Here is a 25,170-nt window from a genome sequence, read left to right on the forward strand (position 1 = left end):
AACTCATATTAACCTATTTTTCACCTAAATCCGAATTTAATAATGAAAAATCCATTTTTCGAGCATAACAAGTCCAAAAATTATGAAAACTTACAGGTTATCCCAAAATAATATGTGTGACAACATATCAAAAAATCAATGGAAAATTCGAAGTATAGCTAATTTTAGACCGAAAATGACATTTTAACTCATAAAATCATATTTAAATGCCATTAATGTATAATATGAATAATAAAAATCCGTAAAATTAACTAAAATATCCTAAAACATTTTAGGACCAGAAATATTAACATGCATGAATTAATTTCGTGATATATCATAATAACACAAATTTTATAAGTTTTATTTGTTATTCTTATAACTCGGAAAAACTTTTAACCGATTTGCATGCAAACAACCGTGGCTCATGATACCGATTGAAGGAAATGTAGATTTATATACATACTAACATACTCATATATGTAAAAATTAATTTGTCATAAAATTAAAGGTGGAACTTATGCATGCAAACTAATTAATAAAATGAGAAAGAAACATGTTCTTACAATGTGATTTCGATTCATATGGGCACAAAAGAGATCTCCTTCTCTTTTGTTTTTGAGCTCTCCAAATGGAAGAACAAGGATTCAAATGTAGAATCCCTCCCAAAAGCATATACCCAAGGAATACATCTTAATAACCAATATTATTTAGATCTAGTAATAATATTAGTTTTTGCTATAATGATACAAAATAAATTGGATTTTTTTGCTCTTGAAAATTTCGGTCAAAAGATGGAGTAATTTTTGTGAGTTTATTTCTCTAGAATTATCATAAATTGTAGAGAGTTTTTGATGAATTTTCTTACACTAGAAAATTGGATGGGAAGAATGAATTATATTTTTTTTTAAAGAGAAAAGCTCTTCTCTCTTTTCTTGTGGAGTGGCCGAAAATTAGGCTTGGGTAGGATGCCCAACACCTTTTCATTTTGCTCTTCTCATAAGCTTAGGTTTTGCATGCCTACTTGTTAGCTTTTATCATTGTGTTTATACTTAAACAATTAACACAATTTCCACTAACTCCCTCCATTTATTTCGGTACACTCACATAAAATGGATGAGTCCATTTTATTTGTGATTTCGTCAATATGTCACATGTGACACATTTCATGGCATCTTATTTATAAAATGTATTTTTAACCATTAAAAATCAACATATTAATAAAATATGTCACTTATAAAAATTATCATTGTAATTCATAATTACTTGTACCAAAAGTGTTTTCGGAATTATAAATTACAACATTCTCATTATTTATAATAATTTATTCATTCCGATTCAATTGTTTCTGTAAACAATAATTTCATCTAAGTAATAAAATAATTCGATTACTTAGATCGTGTCTCATTTAATCATATTTACAATAAGATACGTAAATTATACTGTTGGAATATGTGTCCTCCGACAATAATGCGATCACGACTGTTGATCATGATGATCACATGTTTAAGTCTCATTAAAATGAATACAATTGGGAAGTAATATTGTTCTTGTCAATGGTCAACATATATCGGTAATGATTGGTGACTAGAGTTTGACATTTACCGATGTATGACGGTGGTGATCATTGACCCCTAGGTCATACCTAAAGGGCAATACTCTTAATTGATTATTTAATTAATCGTATAATGTTACGAGTTAATTAAATTACTTGAAAATTGACGGACGATTTTGGAAGTAAAATTTACGTATCATATTAAAATGTGATTAAATAAGATACGGTCTGAGTAATTAAATTGTATAATTACTCGGATGAAATAAATTGTTTAATGTAATAATTAAATTTGAATGAATTGTTATAAATACAATCTGTTGTGATTTATAAATGGTAAAATATTTTGGCACAAGTAATTATGAAATTACTAAGTCGATTTTTGTATGTGACGTATTTTTATTAATACGTTGATTTTTAATATGATAAAAATACATAACAAATTTATGTCACATATGACATGTGACATATTGACAATTGACAAAAATAATATGGATTCCATATTATCCATTGTACCGAAATTAAGGGGTAGTGGAAGCTAATATTGTGTTTGTTTAATTATTATAAGAACACAATGATTACCTACATTCCTAGCCATGCAACCCTAATATTCTTGTGAAGACAAAAGTGTTCATGCATTGGCTCCCCTAAAAGCCCCCCATTCCACCCGGTTTTTTATGTGAAAACCATCATTGGTTTTTCTTATAATTTTACCTATTATTACACTAAAATGTATTAGTGATATTCATTCAACTTATCATCCAAAAATATAGTTTTAGAGAGAATAAAAATCCTCCTCTTTATCTCTCTAAAAACCGAAATATATAAGAGTTTATAAATATTTTGGTTCCATTTTTCTACCTTGATTAATATTATAACTAGTATTTGTAATATTAATTTTATTAAGAGGAGCCTTGGGTATAAAGCATAGGGAGAGATCTTACACTTAGATCTTTATTCTTCCATTGGAAAAGCTCAAGAACAAGAAGAGAAAGGTGATCTCTCTTGTGCCCTAATAGCCGAAATCTACAATGTAAGGACATGATTTCTCCTCTATTTATATTATTGTTTGCATGCATAAGATCCGTTTTAATTTTATGACAAATTAGTTTAGACATATATGAGTATGTTAATTTGTATATGAATCTACATTTCCTTCAATCGGTATCATGAGCCACGGTTGTTTGCATGCAAATTGGTTAAAAGTTTTTCCGAGTTATATGAATAACAAATAAAACTTGTAAAATTTGTGTTATTATGATATATCACGAAATTATTACATGCATGTTAATATTTCTGGTCCTAAAATGTTTTAGGATATTTTGGTTAATTTTTCGGATTTTTATTGTTCATAATTTACAATAATGGCATTTAAATGTGATTTTATGAGTAAAAATGTCATTTTTGGTCTACAATTAGCTATACTTCGAATTTTCACTTGGTTTTTGGATATGTTGTTACATATATTATTTTGAGATAACCTGCAAATTTTCATAATTTTTGGACTTGTTATGCTCGGAAAATGAATTTTTCATTATTAAATACGGATTTAAGAGAAAAATAGGTTAATATGAGTTAAATTTCGAATCTGGTCATAGAAAATTAATATGTTGTCACATGCAATTTTACAAGATGTGTGTAAAATAATTGGCTATAAAGAAGTCTTTTTGCATGATTTATGAATTTTTGAAGAAAAATAGCATAAATAGTGACATTATTAGTGGAAAATTAATAAAACATAATCTATGACTTAGGAAAAACGTCTAATGTTGCATTTTATTATATTTTTCAGATCTAAAATTGAAAAGTTAATGAAAATAATTTTTCCATGTTTTTATGATTATTTTTATTAAATATTGATAAACCGCAACATTGTTTTTCCGGAAAATTTTCGAAATTTTTAACCTAAGATTTTGAACATTATGAGTGTCACGGAATTTTTCCAGAATGTTCATGAATTTAAATTTCAAATTTCAAATTTATTTGGAATTTTTGGATTTATTTGAAGTTTAATAGCTTATTTTGTAATTTTTGGTCCTTTTATGAACAATTATGTAAATAAAAGTTAATTATGGTCAAATTATTAGTGAAGACTAAATTTTGAGTCCTAAGAGGTTAGGGTAATTAACTTATGCATAAATATGAGTTTATGCATTTTTGTGATTATAAAATGTTGAAATCACGCAAATCCGTAAAAACCGAGTAATATACGATATTGGCTAATTAAAGGCGATTTAGCATAAAATTGAGCATGTTCATACATATTATAAATGCTGCATTTTTCTTTATGATTGTCATAATTTTAATTTATGTAATTTTGAATTATGTAATTTTACTTAGTATGGCCTTAGATTTTAATTGGTATTTCCCGAAATGTATGGGAATATCGATTCGGTTGTAATTTTATTGTGATCTCGTATCACCGTTTTGTAATTTAATAGATTTATTTTATTTTAGTTACAAATGTATAATAGGAAATTATGTAATTTATTATGTAATTTTATTCATTCCGGAGTTCCAAAAGACGGATTTCTTCAAGAATGGCGATACATAAAGACGGTGTTACCTCGAGATGCATGCCACAACCGAAGTTCAAGGGACCAATGGAGTTGGTTTCCGAATATGTAATAGATTAATAGTTTTTCTATTTTAGGAAAGGCCATACTAGGATTTATTTATCTTTATGCTTGCATTTTATTTTATGTCACATGCATCGCTAAATCGCCATAACTAAACATGCATTGTCTTTTATCGAGTTTATCGACCGTGTCAATTAGAATTATCGTAGTTCACCGCTTTAGTTCACTTAAAACGTGATAGATAATAAATTGACATGACCTCTCGCTAAAACTATCAATTTAGACATAGCCTTACCAAATAGTAGAAACCATGAAAACCTATTTCGTGAGGGAGTGCACTCGGCCACACCGGGGTACAAACCTTGTTACGTAGGGGAAGTGGGTGATGAATGTTAATCCACCGAATTCATGTTGATGAGGGATGTATCGGCCCCACCGTGCCCAAGTTAATGTGGTTTTGGATCATGGACACATTTATTCGAAATTTGGATTGAACTCAACAAAAGTATTTGATAAGGGATGTATCGGCCCCACCGTGCCCTTGTCGATGTGTTTTGGGCTATAGATAATTGTTAATGTAATATTATCGACCAAGAGTTCTAAAAGTAGAATCGATTAAACGTTAATCCACCGAGTTATATTGATAAAGGATGTATCGGCCCCACCGTGCCTAAGTCGATATGAATTTGGGTCTTGGAATCATTTATCTAGTTGGGTAGAGGTCACTAGAAAAATGCATAAAACTTGTTTAAATTATACATTTTTGCGAGTATAATTAAAACGACATTTGTTTTACTCCTTATATTTTGTTTTGTAGACCACTTCTTATTCATAACAAATGGCAACACCAACTCCTAATGCTACACCACTCGCTACTTCATCTTGGCTTCGATCCTTCATGGATCGATGTAAACTTGAAAAGAATGGGTCAAATTTCTCCGAGTGGGATGCCCAACTCAAATTAGCCGCCGAGGGTGACGACAAGCTTCGTTACCTTACCGAGGCCTCTCCACCCGAGCCCTCCACTAGGTCCACCGCGGCCACTAGGGAAGCCTATGAGGCTTACCAAAAGGAGTCCGCCGCAATGAAAAATGTCTTAATATTTGCGATGGAGGCGGAACTCCAAAGGAGAGCCTTCAAAATGGGCAATGCTAATGAGATTTACTCCAAACTTGTGACCATGTTTTCACAAACTCCGCGGATCGTCCAATATGAGGCGGCCGTGGCATTCTTTGATCTCGATTTCAAAGAGGGCCAAAAGGTTAGCCCTCATGTGCTCAAACTCATGGAGCTTGTCGAGACCTTGAAAATTCAAAAGGTTGAAATCCCCAAAGAACTCATCGTAGATAGGATTCTACACTCCTTGTCCAAAGTCAAGGCATATGTACAATTCCGGGTGAATTTCAACATGCAAGACAAGGACGTGTCTCTTGAGGAGTTGCACAAGTTACTTGTGCAAGCCGAGAGGGACATGGGGTTAAATGTGAACCCTCCCAAGGATGTGCTTAACATAAGCACAAAGAGTAAGGGGAAGTTCAAGAAGAATGGGAGAAAGGGCAAGAAGCAAGCTCCCACATTCACCAAAGCTAAGTCTTGTGAAGCTAGCACCTCCAAAGTCAAGAAGGGTCCTCTTGATAAGTGCCATTATTGTAATGGCATGGGACATTGGAAAAGAAATTGTTCCAAGTACCTTGGTGATATCAAAGCTGGAAAGATCACTCCAGTAGGTAAATGACTAACCTTCTTTTATGTTTCTAAATTCAACTATGGTATTATGATGCAAAGTTGTGATAATGTATCTCCCTTTTTATTGTAAATAGGGCCTCCACCAAGCAAAGACAAGGGAAAAGAAAAACAAGCATAAGAAACCATGGAGAAGATAAGGATAGCTTTTGTGGAGCTTTGTTTTTCATTGTCTTATTTTAAGTTATGTTTTGAATTTTTAGAACTTTAAGTTTCCGTGTTCGACATGGAAAGGTATTTTGGATAATGGTTTGTATTTTGGATGATGGTGACTTGGTTTGCAACCCAAGTCACCCGTTTTTATCATTTATCCTTTATGTTCTAAAATTTCATCTTTAAATGCTTGCGTTTTGAAACATAAGATTATTCACTTAAAGGTGATCTAATAGACAATTATAGTGACGGGTTTCATTATATGTCCACATGCTTAAGGCTTGTGTATGATCATCTATAAAGTGATTTTTGAGTCTATGAACTCTCTTAAAGGTATGTCAATCACCAAGTACACATATAAAATCAATAACAATTAGTCTACCTATGAGGTAGTTCTCCTTATAATTCAACATCATTAATTTGTGTCTCATATGCTATCTTTGAATGTTTAGTGTATTTATTCTAAAGATAGAGTGGGAGAAAAATGAGGACACATATCACAAGGCAAGATAAAATTGTGTACTTGTGTATATGAAGATCTACACAAGAGAGAATGATTTGAATAAAGGTATATTTTGGATGATGAGTATGCCAAATAGATGAGATCTATGGTCTCAAGTTAGTTCTATGTGACTAAAGAGACCAAGTGTAGTAATCATAAGAGAATTTTCTCAAGATAACTACACGAGGAGACCAAAAGAAAGTTTTGGAAGAAAAATAACTAATGTATAGTCTTAACAAGTTTTTGACTAAGTTTATGAAACATTTGACCAATAGTTTCAATCATGAGTTTTACTTAAGAGCCTAAATGAATCAAAATAACACACTAGTTATGATCAAAATCAAGTTGCAAAAATTGATATTCCGATATCTTCTATAGCCAACGTTTTAACCATACAAATGTCATTGCTTAACCTCCCTATGAAATGGTTAAATCTCCTTCCAAAAGGGTATTTGCGAGGGACGTATTCTAAATATTATTTCTATTTGAATAATGACATTGCTACACATCATTATGACATGAGTGTGTTAGAGAATTAAAATCTCTTTCCTGTAAGGTTGAGATAAGACCACTTCAAAATAGGCATTTTGAAAGGATATGATGGGAACATATATGGTTTTATCCTAGTAACTTGGCAAAGCAATTTATATTCTTGACAAATTTCGATTGAGAAGTCAATTTCGAAATATGTTGAATTGAGTGGGAGTTAGGAAATTCTCATGTGAAGACATGAAATTTAGTGGGAGCTATCATTCTTGAATGTATAAAACTCATTACTCATTAAAGAATGACGAGCCAATGCCTTCTTTCATAAAGAAGCTTTTGAGTTTTCAATTCTGGATGAAAATGGACAATGATGAATCCAATTACATCATGGGATGTTGGATTAGTATTAAAGAGATACACATCGTATCAACATATACATAGGTTATTCATATGAATGAAAATGGGATTACCATTAGCAGTCATGGTAGTTCATTGAACCTGAGAACGGTTGATCTCATGATTATTAGTGACTAATGTTTCCGCCATTAGAATAATCATGTACATGTCCAATAATGAATCATATGCATAAGAGCATGATGAATGATTTGTGAGCCATAATAGAAACGTCATGAATTCTCGAGTAGAATCCGATGAGCGATTTCAGTGATTGACGGAATGTTCCATTGTGTGTTAAGAGGTTGCACATATTGTAGAAAATCCGAGCACATATGAGGATTTATGAGAATCCCAAATATTTCAAGCCTAGAAAGAGAAATGAGAAGTTTTGGAAAGATACTTGGTTGAATAAGAGGTTATTCAAGATAATCTATCCTAGTTAAGCTAGGACTTTTGAGAAGTACTAAGCTAATAATCTTGTCAACTATTACAAGATTCTACAAAACATATACCTAGTGCATTGTGTGTGGATGGAATACTTGATCGGTACAAGTTGTATTATTCATCGCAAATTCGTTCGTTATGAGATGATCGATAAGAAAGTTCTTTCAAGTTAAAGAACCAAAACCAAGGTCGAGAACCTTGATGTGTACTTGGTAAAATTCATGGTATGAGAACATGAATGTGAAGGAAATTGCAAGTGTAAGAAGTTTGAACACATGGACACATGAGATGTTAAACTTCTATTGCAATCAATAAGTGTTTACACTTATAATAAACATCACAAGGTTGTAATATGATATTAACTACCCGAGTGTGATGTCGACATTTGTCGTTTGAGTTATTTTTAACTCACTTTGTACATTGTTATATCCAAACGGGTTGTAGAGACAATTGAACCCCGTTAAAGTGAACATGGATTAACATTGTTTTTGCCCATAGTTACTTGTATGAGGTGACGTCTCGAAGTGACTAGAGTGTGATGCGATTGATGGCAAGTTCAAGTGCCATAGAGTCATGTGAGATGACTAGTCGATCACATAGCAGCATGTTAGGAACATTTTGTCGGGCCTTATGACCGCTTATAGAGTTCTGGCAAATTTATATAGCCTGGTCGTGGCGAGAGCTACTATAGTATTCAAAATGAGTCGATTCTTTTGACTAAAGGCTATTCACCTAAGATGGCACAGTTTCAGATTAACTTTGATTTGTGTTACTACGACCTTCGTAAATGGGGTCAAATGGGCATATTTTGGGTTATGATGGCTGTGGCTAGTCGAAGGGAATGAGTGCAATAGGAATTGTCCACCCCTAGTCAGGGTTATAACAATATCTCAGGGCCACTCGAGGAGTAATGAACTGGAAATGTGTGGCCACGCTCGGAAGATATCCAGAGTGGATAAATCCGGTCAATCAGTTATTCTCCAGATCGAGGAAACCACTCTCGATATGATCACTTGCAAGTACGACCTGAAAGACACCTTGCATTAAGTGGGAGATAGTAATAGGGAAAGAGAATTGGTGACGCACACTTGTCGAGGACAAGTGGGAGATTGTTGGAATATGTGTCCTCCGACAATAATGCGATCACGACTGTTGATCATGATGATCACATGTTTAAGTCTCATTAAAATGAATACAATTGGGAAGTAATATTATATCGCTCAATGGTCAACATATATCGGTAATGATTGGTCGACTAGAGTTTGACATTCTTGTCGTATGACGGTGGTGATCGATTGACCCCTAGGTCATACCTAAAGGGCAATACTCTTAATTGATTATTTAATTAATCGTATAATGTTACGAGTTAATTAAATTACTTGAAAATTGACGGACGATTTTGGAAGTAAAATTTACGTATCATATTAAAATGTGATTAAACAAGATACGGTCTGAGTAATTAAATTGTATAATTACTCGGATGAAATAAATTGTTTAATGTAACAATTAAATTTGAATGAATTGTTATAAATACAATCTGTTGTGATTTATAAATGGTAAAATATTTTGGCACAAGTAATTATGAAATTACTAAGTCGATTTTTGTATGTGACGTATTTTTATTAATACGTTGATTTTTAATATGATAAAAATACATAACAAATTTATGTCACATATGACATGTGACATATTGACAATTGACAAAAATAATATGGATTCCATATTATCCATTGTACCGAAATTAAGGGGTAGTGGAAGCTAATATTGTGTTTGTTTAATTATTATAAGAACACAATGATTACCTACATTCCTAGCCATGAAACCCTAATATTCTTGTGAAGACAAAAGTGTTCATGCATTGGCTCCCCTAAAAGCCCCCCATTCCACCCGGTTTTTTATGTGAAAACCATCATTGGTTTTTCTTATAATTTTACCTATTATTACACTAAAATGTATTAGTGATATTCATTCAACTTATCATCCAAAAATATAGTTTTAGAGAGAATAAAAATCCTCCTCTTTATCTCTCTAAAAACCGAAATATATAAGAGTTTATAAATATTTTGGTTCCATTTTTCTACCTTGATTAATATTATAACTAGTATTTGTAATATTAATTTTATTAAGAGGAGCCTTGGGTATAAAGCATAGGGAGAGATCTTACACTTAGATCTTTATTCTTCCATTGGAAAAGCTCAAGAACAAGAAGAGAAAGGTGATCTCTCTTGTGCCCTAATAGCCGAAATCTACAATGTAAGGACATGATTTCTCCTCTATTTATATTATTGTTTGCATGCATAAGATCCGTTTTAATTTTATGACAAATTAGTTTAGACATATATGAGTATGTTAATTTGTATATGAATCTACATTTCCTTCATATACTCACAAAATCATCCGTCAATTTTAAGCAATTTAATTAACTCGTATCGGTATACGATTAATTAAATAATCAATTAAGAGTATTTCCCTATAGGTATGACCTAAGGGGATCAACTGATCACCACCGTCGCACGACAGTAATGTCAAACTCTAGTCAGCCAATCATTACCGATATGTGTGGACCAGTTGACTGTAAAATATTACATCCCATTTGTATTCTTAAAATGAGATTTAATAATTATATTTAAATCATGTGATCGCACTATTGTTGAGGACACATTTCACAACAGGAGCGGGGTCAAGTGGTGGCAACACGGTGGAGGTCAATAATGATGGTGATGAATTCATGGATTTCTACGAAAATGATGAATCAAGAACACATTGGGATGATGATCTTGGAGGAGAGGATGACAACTAGTGAAGATGTTCATTGGCTTGGTGGAGCAGGCAAGAGGCACCCACCATGTCTTAAGTGAAGCTCTTCAATTCCCTCTCACTTTTTCATGTCAAAATTTCGCATGCTTTTCTAACTTAGTTTATCATTAATTATTTCGGTTCTATCGGTGTCCTTGTAAAATTTAAGGACTATTTTTCCACCTTAGCAACACCAAGGTGATGATAAATATTTTGTTCCCTTTTGCAAAATCCAAAATGACAAATTAGAATTCATGAATTGAATTCTTGTCTTGTGCATGAACTTCCCCTCTTTTAACACTATAAATAGTGTTTTGTTCGGTTTGGGGAAGTTCACTCACAAGGAATGCGAGTTAATTCAAATTAGCTCTCCGAACAATAGAAAGAATGCATCATGTAGTATAAATTAGTTTGCATCACTTGTTTATATTTATCACATGTACATATCTCACATATAGCTTGCATTTAGTGTAGAATCATGCATCATTCATTTCATTGCATTCGCACAATTCCCTATTTTTTTGTCCATTGGGGACAATGTCCATTCTATGTGTGGGGATGGGGAATTCTACCACTTTCCTAACTCCAAAATTTCAAAAATAATAAAAATTTGAAAAATCCAAAAACATGTTCTTCTTTTTGTAGTGTAGAAATGTATATATTGTATATATGTGTTCACTTCTATTACATTGGACCGACTACACCACATCCGAGGCATGAGGAATATGAAGATCGCATGGTATGATCTTTCCAAATCTCCTTTTTCCTCTCTATGTTAATGACTATGTGGCTTCTTTTTGTTTGATGCGGTACAAACCCATGTATGATTCTAAGAGTTGCATTTAGATTACATGGCATACTAGTGATAGTAGCATTTGCATTAGGTTGCATATATGCTAGTTGCATCATGTTATGTAGTTGCATTTTAGGAAAAATTTTGTGAAAATGTCTAGTTGGGAAGCTTGGCAAGTGTATATAGTCCCTTGTAGATAATTTTTCTCCTTGAGACTTTGTTTGCTAGAATACCCTCAAGACACCCTAGGATGTGTCATACTAGTATCTTTTGACCCATGGACTAAGGCCTAGTCAAGAGTACCTTGTGGTGTGATGACTCCTTGGCTACCGTTTATTCCAAGGTGGCCCTTGATGCCATGCAACTGTTCGTCCATTACTATCATCATGTTTTGCCAAATACAAAAGGGAATGGGCACAAAAAACTCCAAATTGAGTTCAAGTATTGAAATGAAAATCAAAAAGTTTGCACAAAAAATGCATCAATGAAAACAGGAGCAAAAATAGACTCATAAGCTTCAATAAAAGTGCCCTTGCTACAAAATGGGGTTACTTTGAAAATGTTCAAAAATGCAAAGAAATTGCCAAGTATCAAAAATTCCAAACATCAAAAATAGCAAAGAAATGTTCTCAAATGTCAAAAGCCACAAGAAATTGGGGGGAAAAAAATCAAATAGCAAACTACCATTGTGAAACTCATGCATCTTTAAATCCTTTCTATCCTTTGATGATCCTACTTTGTTGCATGGTGGAGATGGGATGACCCTTCTTCTTGTCAGGGCAACAGGGGGAATTCCGTGATCCTACAATGTTTCTAATACCATAAGGAGCCTACTCTTGACAAAAGCATTTAGCGATTGAGGATAAAAGTACTCTAGTCTGACACAACTTGGAGGTGATTTGTTGGTATCCTTTTGGACTTAGTAGCTAGGAGAAATAATATCTACAAAGGAATGTGTACCCTTAGATTGCTTCCCCTCTAGATGATTTCCGCCACTTAGATAAGGAAAGTGGCTATTCTTTTGTAGATGCATCCATTACTTGTTTTGTGTGCTTAATGCTTGGACGTATTGCCATTTTGGCAAGCCCCACCTTGCCTTGCAAGAAGGCATCTTACCTCATGGATGTTTTGTTGTGAGTTGAAGGGGCGGAGTGAGACCCGCTAATTGTCTCACAGCGGCTAGTAGTATTAATAAGGGTCATAGTATTAGTCACCTCATTACTCGGGACGAGCAAAGGTTCGGTTAGGGGATATTTGATGTGACTCATATTTGTGCACATTTAGTCCCCGAACTAGCCTCGTTCCTATGCTTTCTAGTGCTTATTAGGGTCATTTCTTATGTTTAGTTCCCTACTTTGCATATTCTTTGAAGTTTTGTGTCCTTGGTAGGAGAGGATCGTTAACCTTGCACTTATGGAGCAAAGTAAAGCTAAATGGATTGCATATAATGACCAAGCATCAAAGAGGAGACCATTACCAAAGGCCTAAGTGAATAAATGAAGTAGAAATGGACAATGATGAGGAGCCCCACGACCTACCAACGATCCCCACGGATCCATGGGGCAGTCAAGGAAGAAGAAGAGCTGAGCAAAAGATCCGGGCATCTCAAGCACAGATCCGGGCGTCTCAGCCGTCAATCCGAGCATCCCGAGCTTAGGTCGGGTGTCTCAGTGCTCTATCCGAGCGTCTCAGCCTCAGGTCGAGCGGATCCTTAGGCATCAATCTGCATGGCTCCCTCTAGGACTTACAAAGCACTAATCATCTTCTTAGGAACTTAATTGTCATTTAATCCCTTTGTTACCCTAATACTTGTACTTAGTATAAATAACCCATTGTTTTAGGGGATTAAAAACCAAGTTTTAATCAAGTTTTATCAAGTTTAAGAAGTTTAGCTAGTTAGAATTTAGCATTAATCAAGTTTATCAAGTTGTAATCTCTTAATCCAATATTAATCAAATCTCAATTCTCTTTAATCCTTCAATTGTTCTTAGTTCTAGTTTGGGTAATTTGAAGATTATTTGGGTTATTGAAGACATGACAACTCTTCATCATTCATCAAGTGTTCTTCTATTATTCTTAGCTTATTATTTGGATCATCCTCAATTTGGTATAATCTTTTTTACCCTTGCTTATTTATTTACTCATTCACCATGTTTAACTTTGATAATATGATTGACACTTTCATTAGCATGTTTGTAACATCCCGTAAATTTGAAGACCTTCATTATATTTTAAAAGTAATATTTAATCTATTTTAATTTTATATTAATTTATTTGAAATAAAATTTATTTGATAAAATATAATCTTATTTTATTTTGAAGAAATGTAATTATTTTTGATAGTTTAGAAATGTTTAAAAGTGATTTAAACTATATTTAAGCCTTTTCCCTTGATAAAATAGATTTCGGATAAAAGTCGTAAAATTGGGATTTTCCCATTTCTTACGGTCGTTGGGTAAACGAGTTTGGATATTGGGCATATGAGTACTTAATCTTTTAGTAAAATCGTGTTTAAGAACTTTAATTTTCTCGGAAATTGTGTTCGACGAATATTTCTAATTTCCGTCGAAACGAACCAAAACGTAAACAATTGAAACTCACCCAAACACCCTACCCCAAACCATGCACCCTCCATCCTCCATGGGTCTCCTCTTCATCTTTCATTTCCTCAATTCTCATTCTCTCTCTTCCTTTCACCAAACACCAAATTCATCTCAAAAAAAATCCTCCTTACAATCCCTAAATCCTTCATAAATTCTTCATTTCTCCACCAAATCGCATAAAAATTATATATTCGGAATCCTCTCTTCAATCCTCATCTACTAGTAAGCTTTATTTTCATTTCCCCTAATTTTTGTTTAAGACACTTTTTTTAGGGTTTCGAATTTAAGCTTAATAATTGTGTTTTTGTTGTTCTTATAGGTGAAGAATTTGAAGATGAGTTAGGTGACTCATATGTTGTTGAAGATGAAGAGTAATTTTGGGTTTTAGAAGCTTTCTCAAGTTATTACTTGTCTCTTTGCTAGTTTAAGGTAACTATTCCGAGTTACTCGACGAATTAATGTCACATTAGTAGTTGTATTTGTTGTTTGTTGTTGTTTGAGACGATCTTGTTGATAAATGAATGAATGGAGTAAGATGAGTATGCTTATGTTTAATTTATGTTACCCATTTGTATATTATTTTTTGGAACAAATTTGGATGAAGAATTATGTGTTGTGACAAGTCCGTTTTTTGGCTGGAACGCGTCAGTACCAGACCGAGACGGTTTCCAATGTTTCCAAAAATATGACAGATTGAACGGCGTCGAAAAATTAGGTGGTTTAGCCACTTGAATCACTCAATTCGGAGTCCGTATGAGTAAATGGCGTCGTTTTATCGATTAAAATTTATAGAAAAGTTTACCCTTGTGTGAGACGGTTATGTATGCCATTTTATTATGCGAGAATTGGTGGAAATAGTTATTTTGTAAGTTGGAATATATTTTCTTATGTTGATAGTCTTTCACATGATAGAAATTGGAATAGTGCCTGAAAATGATATTGTAATGAATTTTGTGATTTGGGCCAAAGTAGGCCAAGACTCTGAGCTGGGCCAGATTGACCGAACGAGTTTGGTCAAACTAGGTTTAAACCGGCCAGCCTCGATTTGACCGATGACTCGTCGCGGGACTCGGGTCGAGGGTTTGTCTTTGAGGTGATATTGGTTGTCATTGGATGTTTTATGTTGATTCCTTGATATTTGTAATTATCATTTCACATGTTGGTTGTTGGATGTTTTGGATGCCTTATGCTTGAGTCTTGTTGCCTCTTTGCCATTTTAGCTTGTTTTCATGGATTATGGTACTAGTGGTTAGCTGGAATTTGGATTATTATTGATATTGGAGATATTGTTGGATTGTCAGCTAAATATGCTCTTGCGAAGCCTTTCATATGCTAGGGTGTGTATGATCATTTGTGTGTGCAAGTTTGGACTCTTTGCCCCTTTTATGGTTAATTGGGTGTCCTACTTGTCTTGTGTGGTGTGGGTTAAAGTATTCAAGCTGGGACTAGGTCCTAGGTGAGTATTTCGGCCTTCATCATAGATAGGCATTTATAGTCTTTGACGAGTGTATGTTTGCGGCTTAATAGCCTTTGTGTCTTAGCTTGGTGGGTTTATATCCAAGTTAGGGCATGACCTCCTGACGTACTCGTAGAAGTATGTGGTCAGCTTAAGTACTAGCCAACCCTTTGGTGGACTCCTTAGGGGTACTCCTGTGTGTGATCATGGGTCTTGGATGCGGTATTTTCCGCATGTCGCTAGGTCTGCGCAGGTTTAGGACTAGGGTGTTTACCTTACCTCGTGGTATAGACTCGAGTTCTGAGTGACTATTTATTTGTACTAGGAACTTATGCCTGTCTCTAGATATATTGTCCTTTCTTGTTTGATGATTCTATGAATCATAGAAGGTGAGATGCAAGCCGGCTATGGTTGATAGAGTTTGGATTCCTGGATGTTATGTGATTCACATGATAGTGTAGTATGAGTCGGTCTAGTATTCACATGCTAGGACTATGTGTTGTTATATTGTTGTTCACATGATAAGCACGATTGTCTAGCATCTATATGCTAAGGCTATGTGTTATTCATATTCATATTCTTATGTTTACATGTTATATTAATTATGACATTTCGTGGTCGGGAGAACTCGTGAGTTACTCCGACCGATCGTGGCTTTCGTATTTGTATAAAATGCGATTGACATCGGTGTAGGTGATGCATATATGGGGTACATGGACGAGCTAGCGAGCAAAGTAACCTTGGGACCTAGATTGGCTTTATTTTATTGTGACCCTTAAACACTTTTTATGTCATATACTTTTTAGGGACATATGTCTCCCTTTTTCATATTTGGGTTGTATAACTTTATTTCGCGACTTTAGCGATGTTTTATTTATGAGATTTACTTTAGACCTTGCATGTTTGACACCTTCCTATTTGGATATTTTTATAACAGGTTCAGGTTGGTTTTAAAATTACAGGTTTTCACCCAAATGAACCTATTACAAACATATCCATGCAGTTTTTATCTAGAATTATGTGTTTACTTTTCCGCAATGAATGAGGGTGTCACAGTTGGTATCAGAGCATATTTGCTCCCGACGCACGTTTGTGCACCCCCAATAAAAATAACTTGACCTTAAATGAATAAACTTGAGAGATGGGTAAGATGGGTAGACTTAGGACCTTATGTTGTAGTCTCTGTGTGTTTGCTCTTTGTTAGGTTCTAACATGTTTGTTGATTGTCATTTAATGAGTGTTGTGTCCTTGGATCAATGACCATGAGCTTCCCTACATGAAGATCAAGATTTGGTGCCTATTACTGAGGATTGAAGATTTGTTCAACCTTTGAAGAATGCTCCTACTTCCTCGAAGATGTTTCTTATTCTTTGTGTATCTCGCCTTATTCTTTATCTCTTGGTGCTTATCCTCCTTCTAAACTCTCTTCTGTTTTACTTTGAAACCTACTCTTGTACTCCTAACTTGTCGTTTGTTCCTTGCCTATCCTACCTTAGCGCCTTTTTGATAGTACTCTTTCTTTTGAGGAATGTTGACCTTGGTTGGAAAATTCGACTTTTGAGGAGATTGTTTGTGGTTAACCCAAAACCCTGGTTTTAAGAGGTTGTGATGTTGGAAAGACTTAGGTGGAATTAAGTGGTGGAATCGAAGGTGTAAGATTGAGAGAGTAAGTAAGTTGAATTTACGATTAGCTTTCGTAATCACTTTGGATATGAGGGTTTTATAAGGTATATGTTACCATATGAGAAATACTAATTTTGGGATTATTAGTTGGTCTAAGTGAGTGATCTTAATTACTACTTGAGGTATGGAATGAGAGTGAGACTAAGCTACATTGTTGGGAAATCTTAGCACTTGTTTTAGTAACTAGAAAGGATAAGGGTATGGTTGACGCCAATTGTTAAGTTGAAGGACATAGTTTTAATTTATGGTGTTAGGATGTGGGAATTTAGAGATTGGAATTAGGACCCTTGATTGAAGATTTTATCATTTTGAGAAACCCATGGTCGACACTAGTTGGATATGAGTATAGCTTTGTTGGAACTTTGACCTTGATCTTGTGGAAGTTGTTTGTGGATGTTTGAGGATTTGGAGTGGTGAAATCACACTTATAGTGGAGTACCCTGTTTCAAGGAATAGATTAGGATGAAGTAACATGAGCGTTTTGAGGAAATCCTTGGGAGTGATGTGGTTATAAGTTTTGTTGCTAAGAAGTTTTCAGAACCGCTTAGGTTGATGTTGTTGTGTGAGATTTGAGTACCTGGCGTTTCCTTGTTGTCTAATTTCCTTTCTTCTTTGACCATAAGCGTTACCGTTCATACCTCCTTTCCTCACTTCATCTTGCTCATGATCTTGAATTAGCCGCCGTGGTACATGGCTTGAAGATATGGAGGCATTACCTTATTGGAGTTCATTGCCGCATTTATACCGATCATAAGAGTTTGAGGTGTATCTTTACCCAGAAAGAATTGAATATGAGGCAAAGAAGATGGCTAGAGTTGGTGAATGATTATGATGCCGAGTTGATTTATCATGAAGGGAAAGCAATTGTGGTGGACGATGCTTTGAGTAGAAAGACTAGTCACTCTTTGAGCACTATCCGTGTGTTACCTGAAGAACTTACCACGGAATTTCAAAAGTTAGGGATAAGCCTTGTTGGGAAGGGCTTTGACTATCTTAGTGTCTTGAGTGCAGAACCCGACTTTTACCGTGAGATCCGTACTTGCCTACCTGAGGATGCTACTTTCAAGTCCATTCAAGCAAAAATCCAACTTGGGCAAGCTAAGGATTGTGTGGTGGATAGTGATGGATACCTTCGTTACCAAGGTAGGATGTATGTTCCGAGAGTAGCCGAGTTGAGGAAGAAGATTCTTGATGAAGCTCACCTTTCTCCTTACTCTATTCATCCTGGTGGTGACAAGATGTATAAAGACTTGAGATTACAGTTCTGGTGGCCTAGGATGAAGATTGATGTCCTAGAGTATGTTAGCAAGTGTCTTACCTGTCAGAAAGTGAAGATTGAGCATCAGAAACCCGGAGGTTTGCTACAACCTTTGGATGTTCCCCTTTGTTAGTGGGAGTCCATTTCCATGGACTTTGTGATGGCTTTACCTAAGACTGCTAGCGGAAAAGATGCTGTTTGGGTAGTTGTAGATCGATTGACCAAGTGTGCTAGATTTATACCTATCAAGGAGACATGGAACTTAGATGTCCTAGCTGGTGCCTACGTGAAGGAGATAATACGCTACCATGGAGTGCCTAAGGATATAGTTTCAGATCGTGACCCGAGATTCTGTTCCCGTTTCTGGACTGCTTTGCAAGAAGCCATGGGTAGTAAGCTACTGATGAGTACCGCTTTTCATGCCGCTAGAGATGGACAGACTGAGAGGACTATCCAGACTTTAGAGGACCTCCTTCGTGCTTGTGCTTTAGACTTCCACACTTCTTGGGATAAGTGCTTACCTCTTGTTGAATTCTCCTACAACAATAGCTATCATACTTCTATCAAGATGTCACCTTATGAAGCTTTGTATGGTAGGAAGTGCCGTAGTCCTGTTTGTTGGGATCAAGTCCAAGATGCTCATGTGTTGGGACCCGATTTGGTGACTGAGACCATCAATCAGGTTAAGATCATTCGAGAGCGTATGAAAACCGCTCAAGACCGACAGAAATCTTATACAGATGTCCGTCGTCGACCACTTACCTTTGAGGTTGATGATCGAGTGTTCCTTAAGGTATCACCTATGAAAGGGGTGAAACGGTTTGGTGTGAAAGGAAAGCTGAGTCCCAAATACATTGGACCTTTCCGTGTGCTTGAGAAGATTGGCCCCGTTGCTTACCGTTTAGAGTTGCCCTCGAATTTGAGCAAGGTTCATAATGTCTTCCATGTATCTCAGTTGAGGAAGTACATTAGTGATCCGAGCCATGTTATTCAAGAAGAAATCCCAGATTTGAAACCCAACTTGGCTTTGGAAGAAAGGCCGATCCGAATCCTCGAAAGGGCAAACAAGCAACTTAGAAACAAAGTGGTGCCCCTAGTTCGTATATTTTGGCGTTGTAGAAATGTCGAAGAAGAAACTTGGGAGCCTGAATCCTCTATGTTAGCTAAATATCCCGAACTTTTCTCGTGAGGTAATCCTCTTTCCTTTATCTAATTCTTGTGAGTTTTAGCTAATCTTTCAAGTGTTCCTCTCCTTCTCTTAAATACCCTCCGCGTTAGTAGTCCTTGCTTAGTTGTTTAAAAGTCGTAGTTAGAGTTTGGTCACAGCTAGTGGAGTTATTATCCTTTTTATAGAGTTTCGAACTAAAGATTTTTGAAAATGTTTTACTGTTTTCCACTGGTTTTAACGTCAATGAGTGGTAAAGCTCGTTATTGGAGACGTCCGATAATTGGTTTTCTCATTTGTTGGTGTAAAAATATATATTTTTATGTCTTTGATTTGGAATGTTGATGTTCTTGAACGGCCGACGAGGATTTTCCGTTCCATTGAAAAGACACTTATACCTCATACGTCCATATTTTGAAGATTTTGTTTACTTGATTTTAAGGAGATAGACCTACATATATACAATGTTCCTTCTTCTAAGTTTCGGGGACGAAACTTCTTAAAAGGAGGGGTGATTGTAACATCCCGTAAATTTGAAGGTCTTCATTATATTTTAAAAGTAATATTTAATCTATTTTAATTTTATATTAATTTATTTGAAATAAAATTTATTTGATAAAATATAATCTTATTTTATTTTGAAGAAATGTAATTATTTTTGATAGTTTAGAAATGTTTAAAAGTGATTTAAACTATATTTAAACCTTTTCCCTTGATAAAATAAATTTCGGATAAAAGTCGTAAAATTGGGATTTTCCCATTTCTTACGGTCGTTGGGTAAACGAGTTTGGATATTGGGCATATGAGTACTTAATCTTTTAGTAAAATCGTGTTTAAGAACTTTAATTTTCTCGGAAATCGTGTTCGACGAATATTTCTAATTTCCGTCGAAACGAACCAAAACGTAAACAATTGAAACTCACCCAAACACCCTACCCCAAACCATGCACCCTCCATCCTCCATGGGTCTCCTCTTCATCTTTCATTTCCTCAATTCTCATTCTCTCTCTTCCTTTCACCAAACACCAAATTCATCTCAAAAAAAATCCTCCTTACAATCCCTAAATCCTTCATAAATTCTTCATTTCTCCACCAAATCGCATAAAAATTATATATTCGGAATCCTCTCTTCAATCCTCATCTACTAGTAAGCTTTATTTTCATTTCCTCCAATTTTTGTTTAAGACACTTTTTTTAGGGTTTCGAATTTAAGCTTAATAATTGTGTTTTTGTTGTTCTTATAGGTGAAGAATTTGAAGATGAGTTAGGTGACTCATATGTTGTTGAAGATGAAGAGTAATTTTGGGTTTTAGAAGCTTTCTCAAGTTATTACTTGTCTCTTTGCTAGTTTAAGGTAACTATTCCGAGTTACTCGACGAATTAATGTCACATTAGTAGTTGTATTTGTTGTTTGTTGTTGTTTGAGACGATCTCGTTGATAAATGAATGAATGGAGTAAGATGAGTATGCTTATGTTTAATTTATGTTACCCATTTGTATATTATTTTTTGGAACAAATTTGGATGAAGAATTATGTGTTGTGACAAGTCCGTTTTTTGGCTGGAACGCGTCAGTACCAGACCGAGACGGTTTCCAATGTTTCCAAAAATATGACAGATTGAACGGCGTCGAAAAATTAGGTGGTTTAGCCACTTGAATCACTCAATTCGGAGTCCGTATGAGTAAATGGCGTCGTTTTATCGATTAAAATTTATAGAAAAGTTTACCCTTGTGTGAGACGGTTATTTATGCTATTTTATTATGCGAGAATTTGTGGAAATAGTTATTTTGTAAGTTGGAATATATTTTCTTATGTTGATAGTCTTTCACATGATAGAAATTGGAATAGTGCCTGAAAATGATATTGTAATGAATTTTGTGATTTGGGCCAAAGTAGGCCAAGACTCTGAGCTGGGCCAGATTGACCGAACGAGTTTGGTCAAACTAGGTTTAAACCGGCCAGCCTCGATTTGACCGATGACCCGTCGCGGGACTCGGGTCGAGGGTTTGTCTTTGAGGTGATATTGGTTGTCATTGGATGTTTTATGTTGATTCCTTGATATTTGTAATTATCATTTCACATGTTGGTTGTTGGATGTTTTGGATGCCTTATGCTTGAGTCTTGTTGCCTCTTTGCCATTTTAGCTTGTTTTCATGGATTATGGTACTAGTGGTTAGCTGGAATTTGGATTATTATTGATATTGGAGATATTGTTGGATTTCGACTAAATATGCTCTTGCGAAGCCTTTCATATGCTAGGGTGTGTATGATCATTTGTGTGTGCAAGTTTGGACTCTTTGCCCCTTTTATGGTTAATTGGGTGTCCTACTTGTCTTGTGTGGTGTGGGTTAAAGTATTCAAGCTGGGACTAGGTCCTAGGTGAGTATTTCGGCCTTCATCATAGATAGGCCATTATAGTCTTTGACGAGTGTGTGTTTGCGGCTTAATAGCCTTTGTGTCTTAGCTTGGTGGGTTTATATCCAAGTTAGGGCATGACCTCCTGACGTACTCGTAGAAGTATGTGGTCAGCTTAAGTACTAGCCAACCCTTTGGTGGACTCCTTAGGGGTACTCCTGTGTGTGATCATGGGTCTTGGATGCGGTATTTTCCGCATGTCGCTAGGTCTGCGCAGGTTTAGGACTAGGGTGTTTACCTTACCTCGTGGTATAGACTCGAGTTCTGAGTGACTATTTCTTGTACTAGGAACTTATGCCCTGTCTCTAGATATAGTGTCCTTTCTTGTTTGATGATTCTATGAATCATAGAAGGTGAGATGCAAGCCGGCTATGGTTGATAGAGTTTGGATTCCTGGATGTTATGTGATTCACATGATAGTGTAGTATGAGTCGGTCTAGTATTCACATGCTAGGACTATGTGTTGTTATATTGTTGTTCACATGATAAGCACGATTGTCTAGCATCTATATGCTAAGGCTATGTGTTATTCATATTCATATTCTTATGTTTACATGTTATATTAATTATGACATTTCGTGGTCGGGAGAACTCGGAGTTACTCCCCACGACCGTGGCTTTCGTATTTGTATAAAATGCGATTGACAGGTAGGTGATGCATATATGGGGTACATGGACGAGCTAGCGAGCAAAGTAACCTTGGGACCTAGATTGGCTTTATTTTATTGTGACCCTTAAACACTTTTTATGTCATATACTTTTTAGGGACATATGTCTCCCTTTTTCATATTTGGGTTGTATAACTTTGTTTCGCGACTTTAGCGATGTTTTATTTATGAGATTTACTTTAGACCTTGCATGTTTGACACCTTCCCATTTGGATATTTTTATAACAGATTCAGGTTGGTTTTAAAATTATAGGTTTTCACCCAAATGAACCTATTACAAACATATCCATGCAGTTTTTATCTAGAATTATGTGTTTACTTTTCCGCAATGAATGAGGGTGTTACAATGTTTACCATAGTCATGAGTAGGGATGGCAATGGGTCGGGTCTGGGTCGGGTCCAGCAAGACTCAGACCCGGACCCATGCCCCCAACATTGGACCCAGACCCTAAAGGGTCTAAAATTATTGGACCCTTACCCATACCCAACGAGTCCGGTTCGGATCCGGGTCTACCCTTAGGTCTGGGTTGGTTGAACACTTTCCTAATTCCTCCTGTGCATTTTTTCTATTTCAACAATGGCCTCTGCCTTGTGCCCATTATAGTGCACATTTATGCACTGACTTCAATTTTGCACTCCTTACAAATACCAAATACAAAGTCTCGAATAAAATAGTATACATAAAACACGATTTTGAATACCAAATACAAAGTCTCGAATAAATTTTGAATTAAATAGTATACATAAACAGTACACATAAACTGTATACATAAAACACGATTTTGAATACATAAACAGCCGTATCATTTTGAATTAAACACGATTTAATTTATAAATACGAAATAGTATACATAAAACACGATTTAATCACCTTCTTCATCGATTTATAGTACTAAATGATACAAAACTGAAATTAAACAATGATTAAACAAAGAGATTGGCGAGAAGAATGAAATGGAAGTAGAAACCGGAAGTCCGGAACCTATAACGATTAAAAATAAGGAGATTGAGCGAGAATAATGAAGGGAAATAAGGAGATTGATAATTAAACAAAGATATTGAACCTTTGTGAAAGCAGAAGCCCCGTCGTTAACTCGCCGGTGTTGTCGTTAGCGTTGGTTGATGCAATCGCCGTCGTCCAGATTAGGGTTAGAGAAAGGGGGAAGTTTAGGGTAGAAGAGGATTTAGAATTAAGGTTAGAAATTAGATTAAATTGTATATTTGTGTGTGGTGTACTGTTGTGTGACTTGTGTCGCCTGTGTGTTTTGTTTAAGTTTATTATTATTTTTTTTAAATTACACAGGTGTCTCATCACTCATGAGTCATGTGTTTTTTTTTAAATTATACGGGTCTACGGTTCGGGTCGGGTCCCAAACAATTAGACCCGGACCCAGACCCGAATTAATTTACTAAGACCCATACCCATCGGGTCCCAAAAAGTTAGACCCAGACCCGACCCATTTGGGTCCGACCCGAAGGGTCTGGGTAGGGTACCCGACCCATTGCCATCCCTGGTCATGAGTGAGTAGTCACCTAGCTAGGGTTAATAGAGGATTAGGGGAACTATAACATGGGGGTAGATCCATACTTAATCTAATATGTTATCATAAGATTGCTTGCTTGTTGTAGTGTTAACCTATGCACATGTTATGCTTGATGAAATGCTAGACTATGAAACCTTGCATTTATTACCCATCTCTTATCTATTCAACAAGACTTGTAAGATATAAACTAACTCGAGTCTTGTTAGACCATGCATATAAGTGAATAGGAAGAAAGTAAGTCGACTTGTAGGTGTTGTACAGTCTAGACAACTCGGCTCCGGGATCCAAATCTTCCTATGAACCGTAAGACATAAACTAACTCGGTTCCTCTACAATAATAATTGCTTGCAACTATGAAAACATGTTTGTATGATCACCACCATGAAATCCCCTATAAACCCATGACACCCTAGTGCCTTAATCTATTGTTTACAAACCCCCTCTTTAATTGCTTGTTTTGCTTTCATTTCTTTACATTTCATTGCTATAGTAGTGTAGCTTAATACCCCATATCTCAACCCAATTTGTGACACCCTTAAGACATAGCTTTCTACAACCGATAACTTAATTCAATACCGGTCCTTTGGGATCCGACCTTTACTTACCACTCTACTAAGAGTAGTTTGTTTAGTTATAAATATTGTTTTGGTTGGTTGACTTAGATGACAAAGTTTCGAACCGCACCAGGTGGTGTCCTGGTGTTTGGGCGACCGTCATGGTGGTGGTAGGGTGGTTTAATTCGTCACCTTGCGCGGTGGTTGCCGAAGTATTGTATATTGTTGGTGTTGTGTGGTGTTTGTCTTAAAATCGAGTGTGGGGTTATTGTGTCTTAACCGTGGCTCAACCTGGGGACTGGCGGCAACTGGTGGGACCACTTTGGATCAAGGGAGACCACGATGGTGGCCACTGGTTATGTTTAGTGGTGGTTTTAAGGGAGTTGGGTGTTGTTGGTAT

General features: G+C 35.6%; 1 long non-coding RNA gene across 1 annotated transcript; it reads left to right on the top strand.

Annotated features, from left to right (window-relative positions):
* The first annotated feature begins 20,241 nt into the window (after window positions 1-20,241).
* Window positions 20,242-22,854, top strand: LOC141598395 (uncharacterized). Its single transcript, XR_012523481.1, has 3 exons — window positions 20,242-20,735; window positions 20,833-20,942; window positions 22,653-22,854. It is a non-coding gene; the product is annotated as an uncharacterized LOC141598395 (long non-coding RNA).
* Window positions 22,855-25,170: the final 2,316 nt, after the last annotated feature.

Source organism: Silene latifolia, chromosome 9, assembly GCF_048544455.1.
Source record: "Silene latifolia isolate original U9 population chromosome 9, ASM4854445v1, whole genome shotgun sequence".
Lineage (NCBI taxonomy): Eukaryota > Viridiplantae > Streptophyta > Magnoliopsida > Caryophyllales > Caryophyllaceae > Silene > Silene latifolia.